Consider the following 9,689-nt stretch of genomic DNA (forward strand, 5'->3'; position numbering starts at 1 on the left):
TATCTTGAGTCAATGTTAAAGTATCATCAACTATAACTTTGGTTTTCTCCTTTTTATCTTTTGAGGAACGATCAAGTTCATCACCTGTTCCTTCAATCTCATAATCCTCCAATTCCAATTCCGGGGGGTCATCTCTTAAAAGACGAAATTCAGGTTCATCCAAGTCTTCTTCCTCATCTTGTAAAGGCTTATCAAACACGTTATCTTCATCAAAAATAATGTGGACACTTTCTTCAATATAAAGAGTTCTCTTATTGAAGACTTTATAAGCCTTGCTATGATCTGAATATCCTACGAAAATCGCCTCATCACTCCTAGGGTCGAACTTACTTGAACGGTTCTTACCGTTATTATGAACAAAGCACTTACTCCCAAAGCAACGAATATGGGAGATGTTAGGTTTTCGGCCTCAAAGGAGTTCGTAGGGGGTTTTCTTAAGAATAGGTCGGATTATAGCACAATTATGGATGTAGCAAGAAGTACTAATGGCTTCAGCCCAAAAGTTACGAGGTAAACCACTACACAAAAGCATTGTACGAGCCATATCTTCCAAAATTCTATTCATACGTTCAACGACACCGTTTTGTTGAGGAGTTCTTGGTGCAGAAAAGTTATGCCCTACACCATTAACTCTACAATATTCTATGAAAGCTTGATTATCAAACTCGGTGCCATGATCCGTAAGAATAGATACAAGATTAGTCTTATATTTGTTTCGAACACGTTTCATAAGACAATCAAATACATCAAAAGTTTCGTCTTTGAATGAAGAAAGATAGGCCATACATACCTTGAGTAATCGTCTACAAAAACAAAGACGTACCGGGATCTTCCTCTACTCCTTACCTTCATGGGTCCACATAAATCCATGTGTACTAATTCCAAGGCTTGATTTGTGCTTACTACTCTTTTCGGTTTGAACGATGATCTTACTTGGTTGCACCTTGCACACGTGTCACACATCTTTTCTTGGTCGAACTTGATCTTAGGTAACCCTTCAACCAAGTCCCACTTCTTGAGTTTGTTCAAGGTTAGTGAGCTAATGTGACCAAACCGTTTATGCCATAAACAAGGATCATCAAGAGTAAGTTTTATACATGAAAAAACGTTAGTGGGCACAGCATTTAAATATACCATATAAACATTTCTTTTCTTGTGGCCTTCTAGAATAACATAGCAAGTTCCTTCAATAATAATGCGACAACTATCAGTATGAAAGACTACTTTGTTACCTTTGTCGCATAGTTGAGATATGCTAAGTAAGTTATATTTTAGACCATCCATGAGATAAACATCACTGATTGCGTGAGACTTAGAAATTCTGATTTTGCCAACGCCAATGACTTTTCCCTTTTTGTTCTCCCCGAACGTCACTATTCCTCCATTGAAGGGCTTCAGTGAAAGAAACAGATTCTTATCTCCGGTCATGTATCTTGAACATCCACTATCAAGATACCATTGATTGTTTTCTTTCACTACTTCCTGCAGAAAGGATTAAATACAGTTTTTAGGTACCCAAGCTAAGTTGAGTCCCTTATGATTAGTTAATCTATATACTTAATCCTTTCGAATCCAAACTCGTCTAATGACCGTTTTTCTAACCCTTGGTTTATTTGGCTTTGGAGGAGTTTTAGGGTTAGTGTTTTCTCTTTGTCTAGGAATTTCTATAGGTCTATCATAATTGTTTCCCTGGTGAATAGGTTTACTAGGTTGAGATCGACAAGGGTTTTATGAGTTGCTAGGTTTCTTGCTGTAGTCGAAGGCCATGTCATAGAACCAACGAAATTTGTTGTTCCTTTCTTCGTTAGGTTCCTTAATGGGGGTTTCATCATTCTCGTCAACTGTGTCAACAGTTTTAGCATGGTCGGCATTTTTTCGTATATCATGAGGTTTTTTGACACAATTGACTTGAATGTGACCCGTATGACCACAGTAATTGCAAATCAGGTATTCAGGAAGATCAGCATACTTCCTTTTTCTGAAATCAAAATCCGAAGGTGTTGATTTGCATTTAGAGTGATCTTTACGGCTGTAGCACTCATGTCCTAACCCCATCTTCATATTATTATCAGATTGTTCGGTTAGGAAGTTTAGGACTTTTGTGCTACCTTCCCACTTATCATGGACCTTTCTAGCATGTAGAAGTAGGTCTTTTAGGGTTTTAATTTTAGGTTCTGCACACCAAGATCAATGCTTACCTTGAGTCTAGCTATCAGGGCTTCATATTCAGCTTCGTTGTTTGTAGCTTCGAATTCACAACTTACAGCCTGGGCTATTATATCTTCCCTGTGGTGATTTAAGTACTAATATTAAACCAGTTCTCCTCATGTTCATGACTCCATCAGTATACAGGACTCATTCCTGGTTTGATTTCTGGGTGTCTAGTCTGTTTACATCTTTGAACAAGTCAGGTTCTAGGGTAGGACTGAAATCAGCCACAAAGTCTGGGAGGGCATTGAGGCGTGAGCCTCTCTACTATACAAGCAGCCCCTTTCTCCGGCCAAAATCCGGTTTCGGCTCATCTAACCCATATTTGAATCATCTAATGCATGTTTTAGCACGTGATAGTCATAAAACAGATGAAAAACATGAAAGAAGAGGATTTTTACACCGTCATACTTATATGCTAGGCTTGAGACGAGAAATCGACGAAAATGTATCAACTTGTTTGGTTGGAAAACTCGGTTTAAATACCGTTTTAGCAATGTAAAAGTGTGTTTTGTTTAGTTTAGTGATGGTGTAGTTGGTCGAGATGGTCGGTCAAGTGATTTAATGCACAATGACGGTACCAAACAATGTGTATGACTTGTATTTTCGATCGGTAGGTCGAAAATTAATGTCGGTTTGTGATTTAAGAAGTCGAGTCTAGAATTTTAAGGGAGAGATGAGGGGGCAGACACTCGCGTCAGGGTTATGGTGTGTGGAGGTGGGTATTTATAGAGAAATGGGTGGTTGTGTGCATTTTGAGCGACGTGGCCGCATGGGGTACTCGAAGAGGCGCGAGCTGTCTTGTCACTATCACGCAATTGAAATCATGATTTGTTCTATCCTGTGTTTTGGATGACATGATTTGTACTTGACCATGAAGCATTACGGGAATACTTAAGATGGAAGTTTTGAGGAGTTTTTTTTTGTGTTTGACTCGTTGTTGGAGTCGGGATTTGAATTTTTGAGTCGATTTTTGGTCCGGTGTCGGTTTTGACTCTAGTTAGTGTCATTGCGATACCGTCGTCGTGCATTAAACACTCCAGGTACTTTTGAAAGTTTTGAAATGTTTTGTTTTCGAAATTGTTTTAAGTTTTCCGACGTATAGTTATACAAAACTGTCGATCAAGCGCTGCGATTCCTAAGCTAGTTGTAGTCCGATAATCATCGGTTGTTTATTGGTGACTTGGCAGATACTGGGTATCCACATAATTAAAGTTTAATTATTTATGTTTTTATTACGTTTTTTGTTACCTCATCCTCTGGAATTCAGAGACAATATCACCACAAAAATATCTAACTTTTATTATTATGACTTAGGTTTTTAGGAGTACATTAAAATATCAAGCTGAAGATATTTATCGCGTAAAACAAGCGTTGACAAACGAAAAAAAGCAAATGTGTAGTGTGGAGTTGAATGGAGGGAGTATGTTTTTTGTTACCCCATCCTCTGAAATTCAAAGACAATATCACCATATTTGTCTCTTTCACCTTCAGCCCAATCCACATAGTCGTTTTCCCATTGCAACGGTATATTGTCCCCTACTCGGCAATGCGACCTTGGCGGTACATAATCGGAAGTAGTAGGAGACGGCCAGATTCATTCGCAACCATAAATATTGGCCTACCCGCTGATCATCATTATCAAATCAGAGTCTCGAAGAGTCATTGTTAGAGAATGCCCGCTCAAGTTTGCGAGCCTGACGAAAACATTCCCGCTCCTCACCCTCGCCAAACTCGATGAGGGCGCACCTCCCGAAGCCATCATGCACATCATTGTCCGGGTAGACAGTTTGAACCAAATTCAATCCGGCTAACCGAATCAAACATATTAACCAGTCAAGGTTATACGAGAGTATAGCCTTTCCATGCCCGTCCTCTGTATACGGGAGATTATGAATGATGCACGTAAAGTGTTTAACGTACATAATTCTACTTGAGAGTCCTGCAAGAGGTTCATATGATGCTTCATCATCATCATCATCAACGGATGAATAATATGAACCACTATAAGTTGATGAACTTGACGACATAATCGATGTGGAAAATTAATGGAGGACTTAACAAGTTAAGAACTGGAAAGTGGAAACGGTACAAGTTAAGATTGTGAAAATTATAATTCTACTTATAATGAGTTTGGGTTACATTGGAAACGTTATAATAAGATACAAAGAATTGGAACCGGTATAATAAGATAAGAATTGGAAACTTAACAAGTTAAGAATTGAAAGTGAAAACGGTACAAGTTAAATAAGAATCGGTTAACTCTACCGTGTTAAACATACAAACTTACAATGACTATCCAAAAAATCGTTGTCCCATGAGTAATAACACAACAGTTATCAAAAAACCGTTGTCCAATTAGTAAAAACAAAACAGTTATCAAAAAACCGTTGTCCAATGACTAAAAACACAACGGTTGCATGCCCTGTAATTTTTGTGATTTGACTAATTCATGCCTTGTATTTTTACTTTTTCTAATTCAAAGTTGCAGTATTCATTGTTTGCCAATATGTATAACACAAAATGATAACGGTTCTTTGTTAAGCCGTTATCATATTACATATATCAACAACAGTTGAACAGAACCCGTTTTAAAATAAATTGGTTAATTATTTGTGATTTTCTAGTGTTTTTTATTTGACTAATGCATGCCCTGTAATTTTTACTTTTTCTGATTCAAAGTTGCAGTATTGATTGTTTTACCGTATGTATAACACAAAATGATAACGGTTCTTTGTTAATCCGTTATCATATTACATATATCAACAACGGTTATTCTAAAGCCGTTGTCATATTAAACCAATAAACAACAGTTTTTCTTATAACCATTGTAAATACAGATCCACTGTGAAAACTGAAAAGTTTGTGGTTTTACCAATGCATGCCCTATTATTATTGGTTGTTTGACCATTATTCACCTCATGCATGCATCCACAATTAATAGAAGTTTGAATGTAACGTATGGTTGAAATTAATCTAATTAATTATAGCTTTATTATACTGTAAATAGCATCACATTTACAGTAACAATAAGAATCACCTTATTATTACTAACCTTTCTACTTCACTTTTTATATAATATACATATACATCTATATCATAATTAAAAGAATGTCGTCGTCTTCATCAACTGTAGTCGCACCTCCTCAGCAATCGGTAACCCACTATATCAACCTGATTACCTGCATAATTCACAATCTCCTAGTCATACACGATGCTGCTAGGAAGCCAGCTTCTAAGACCCTTACCTCATTGAGGAACATCCACATTGAGAATGGGTTTTCAAATGTTAGGTCATTCCACCCAGCTTGGATTTCTGGTCGTGGGTTTCTTGGATATGCTCTGATCGGGTTTCGAGGGGATGGTCTTGACGATTTTCGCCAAGCAAAACAACTCGCTGCAAGATATGCATCACGTTACCATGAAAGGAGCAAAAGTGACTTTTATGCCGACGATCCTAAGGATCGTTACATACACGTTGGGCCTTACTTATGGGTTGCCATTGCTGAGGACTCTTATCTGATGAGAAGATTCATTTCATACAGGTTTACTATTGTACCGACATCATGGGAAGACGAAGAAGTGCTTCATTTTGATCACCGTCTTAATGCTGATGTAGTAAGCTTGATTTATAATGAAGTTTATCCTCGGTACCCACCTCCTAGTCAAACTCCTGTTAGGGTGTTTAATTAATTTACTTAGTTAGCTATTTATTTTTATGGTTTTTTATTGTGTTTCCTTTTTTTTCCCTTATTGTACTGTTTTTTTCCATTGTATGATATACTCGTTTTAATATATAGTTCTACTCTTTATTACATGCAAATGCTTATTAACATAGATTTTAAATAACTTGCGAACAGGCAAATGAATGAAACAATAATAATGATTTAGGTTACATTAATTACAATAACATATAATATAATGACAACGGTACTTCATAAGAACCGTGTTAGAATATAAACACCTCTAAAAATAAATGGAAATTGGAAGATATTAATAATATAATTACAACGGTTCTTATAAGAACCGTGTTAGATTATGCAATTGCTGAATAACATAGATTTTAAATAACCTTCTTTCTTTCTTTCTTTCTTTCTCTCTCTCTTTTATTACTCAAATTATGTCAAGTGGTAACTCTTCTTCTTCCTCTATTTCAATAGGGACATGTAATTGCTCTGTTCCGGCAGCATTGCGGACTTCTTGGACTTTGCAAAATCTGGGAAGAAAATTTCTTACTTGCAAATTATATAATCCCGAGACTAAAATGTGTGGATGCAATTACTTCAAGTGGGTTGATGAACCAATGACTGAGTGGCAGAGGAAGGTTATAAACAGGTTAGTGAATGAGAAAAAGAGCATGGATATCGAGATTACTCAAGTGAGAAGTATACTACATCAACTTGAAGAATCGAAGCGGGAAAATGACAGTGAAATATTGAAGGCAAAAGAAGAATGCAAGAAGTTAACCATGGATATCAAAGAACTCAAAAATAATGAGGCATGGCTTAAGTTAATTGTTAAATTTCTTCTTCTAATTAATATTTACATATTTTATTATGTATGGTGGTAGTTTGTACTCTTTAGGGCTTGCTTGGAATCCATGGAATTATTAAGAGGATAAGTTTTATTGGGCGATAATTACTGGGGAAATTAATTAGCGGGATAATGAGTTCCTTGATGATATGTTTGGCATAAGAGTAATAATTACTGAGTAGATCTTTTACTCCCTTAATCATTACCCAGGGGGGAGGGTGGGTAATGTATTACCCCTTCACATGGGTAATAATTCCAGGAGATGAATAATTACCTGCATACCAAACATGGGAAATACACCTCACATATTACTCCCCTATTCATTCCCCTCCTATTACCCTCAATCCAAGCAAGCCCTTATGTGTAAACTTGTAATCTTTTAAATTAATGGAAATAAGCAAGATTTTCTGAGAAACATATTGCAATTAGCTGGCATATATACCAAATGATGCTTTATTTCTTGGCGTTAAAATCAAAAAAAATTGAAATATAAAATAAAACGGTTATACCTAAACCGTTGTGCAGGACGTATACAGTTATAACGGTTCAGGCCGTTGTTATGTATATAAAAATGATGCTTTATTTCTTGGCTGGAAAATCAAACAAAATGAAAATACTTAAGACAATGGTTATTTCTAAACCATTGTAGATAATACTAATCAATTATAGTTTCAATCAAAACCGTTGTCTATTTGGAAGCAAAATACAACGGTTTTTCTTATACCGTGTTTATTAGTTTCCATTAAACAAGGTCTTGCAAGTGTTGTATTGTTCACACATATATACTCTGAGCTCCCCTCCCCCACATAATATCCTCAAACACTGAGCTTCCCCTCAACCACCAGCCTATCCCATCGTCGCCGCAGTCATTGTCATCATCGCCATTGTCGCCACCAGATCAATCCGGATTCTCCTCTTTAAAGAATTAATAAACCCTCATCTCTAGAAATTTGTTTGTTATTATAAGTATGCATTGTTATTATTTGTTTATTAATTTCTGCTTTAGATATGGTCGAAAAGCGGAAAATAAACAATGGAAATGCGTCAGGCGGCGACTCAGGTGATGAGAATAATTTGCAACACACTGCGGGTCGAATGCGCCACAGGGTTTCCCTAGAAGCAATAAATTCAAAGATACCTAATCCTTTACAATGGATTAAAGATACGGGGCTGCCATATGGTGAGAATGCCGGGTATTTTGCGAGTTGGATTGGTTGTTGTGTAAGACAGTATGTCCGTCTCGGTATGCCGCGTATCAGTGAATTGAGTAAAATAAGGAACACCATGTTAATAAACAGAATAAAGGCATGTATATACAATAATAAATTTTTTAGCTGAAATTAAGTTACTACTTTATATGTGTATTAGCGGAAACACTTGTACCAAATATGTTCATCATATATGAAGTTAACTTACGTTGTCCTTGAAAAGTATGATAAGTACCTAAAAAAAGGACAGGGAAAGCCCTCAGTTCTTAGAAGTTAAAGATTGCTGAGAAGCACTTGTTCAACAAGGAAACCGGGGAGATGAACAAGAAACCACCAACAAAGAAGTATCTGTATGTTAGGCAAGACCATTGGGATAGCTATATCGCTTATAGGCAGTCTGACAAGTTTAAGGTAACATAATAATAATAAGTAAAGAAGTATACTTAGCTTAGTGTTTGGTCATGCTTACGTTTCTTGATACAATTTATTTGATGAAGGCTATGAGTGAGAGGAACAAGGTGAACATTTCAAAGAAAAAGATCGTCTTTTACGGCTTCCGAGGTGGTTATAGATTCATTAAGACGAAACTTGTAAGTACATAATTCTTATAGTATCAGACTATTAGGTGTTTTAGTAGGATGTTATATATATGTTCATAGTAATCATACATATTTTGAGAGGATATCAATGTGATGAATGAATTGTAGGCAAGGCTTGGAAAATTCAGTCGTCACGACGCTTGGGTGAAAGGTCACACTTTTAAGAACGGAAAGACGGAAACTGAATATCATAAGGACATCAAAGAGAAAATTGTAAGTTTGACTTAATATGTCACTCCTACGGCAAACTGGTGGTCGGAGTTATATAATTGTGAGTTTAAATAAAATTTAGTTGCTTAATGGTTTTTTGTGTATGTAGAGGATCTGTGAGAAGGAGGTACATGAAGGAAAATGGAAGCCTGAAGGATGTGATGACATTCTTGCTAGGGCAATCGGTAAAGCAGAGCATCCAGGTCGTGTGAGAGGGGTATCGACGCATGTTGGTATCACTAAGTATTTTGCGAAAACTACTCGAAGGAAGATGAGTGGTGATGATTCCAAGAAGGTAATTGTATAAATACTGTATATGAACCAACGTAATTTTTAACTATATATGCTAACATTAATTTCTACTACACGGCTACGGAAATAGTCAGGTTGATGCTGAGAATGTTGGAAACTGAGGAAAAGCCATCAGAAAAAGAGCTGGATATGGTTCAAGAAGTCATAAAGGAAGCAGAGGAGGAGGAGGAGGAGGAGGAGGAGGAGGAGGAGGAGGAGGAGGAGGAGGAGGAGGAGGAGGGGGAGTAGGAGAGGGAGTAGGAGGAGGAAAAAGAGGTGATAATATTTATATCTTATATACAATGTGTTATATGATTTGTAAAATCAGTACGTGTTATATGGACAAGTGTTAATGTACAGAAGGAAGCCGAGGAGGAGATGGCAAGGGAGAAAGAAATGGCAAAGGAGATTGCGGTGGGAGCCGAGGATCGATATCAGGCAGTTGAAGAGAAAGAGGAAGCCAGGAAGGCCATGAAACAGGATGAGATTGAGGTAGTTGATGATCAGACTTTCTTCTCAACACCAAAAAAGGTAATAGCTGCTAGTTTATAATTATTCATCTCAGTATACGTTTTTTACTTATGAAATTTACAAAAGGTAGTGAATGTATGTGTACTAATTGATTAAAGCTGTCGTGAAG

The sequence above is a fragment of the Silene latifolia genome, chromosome 2 (assembly GCF_048544455.1).
Source record: "Silene latifolia isolate original U9 population chromosome 2, ASM4854445v1, whole genome shotgun sequence".
In the NCBI taxonomy this organism is placed as follows: Eukaryota; Viridiplantae; Streptophyta; class Magnoliopsida; order Caryophyllales; family Caryophyllaceae; genus Silene; species Silene latifolia.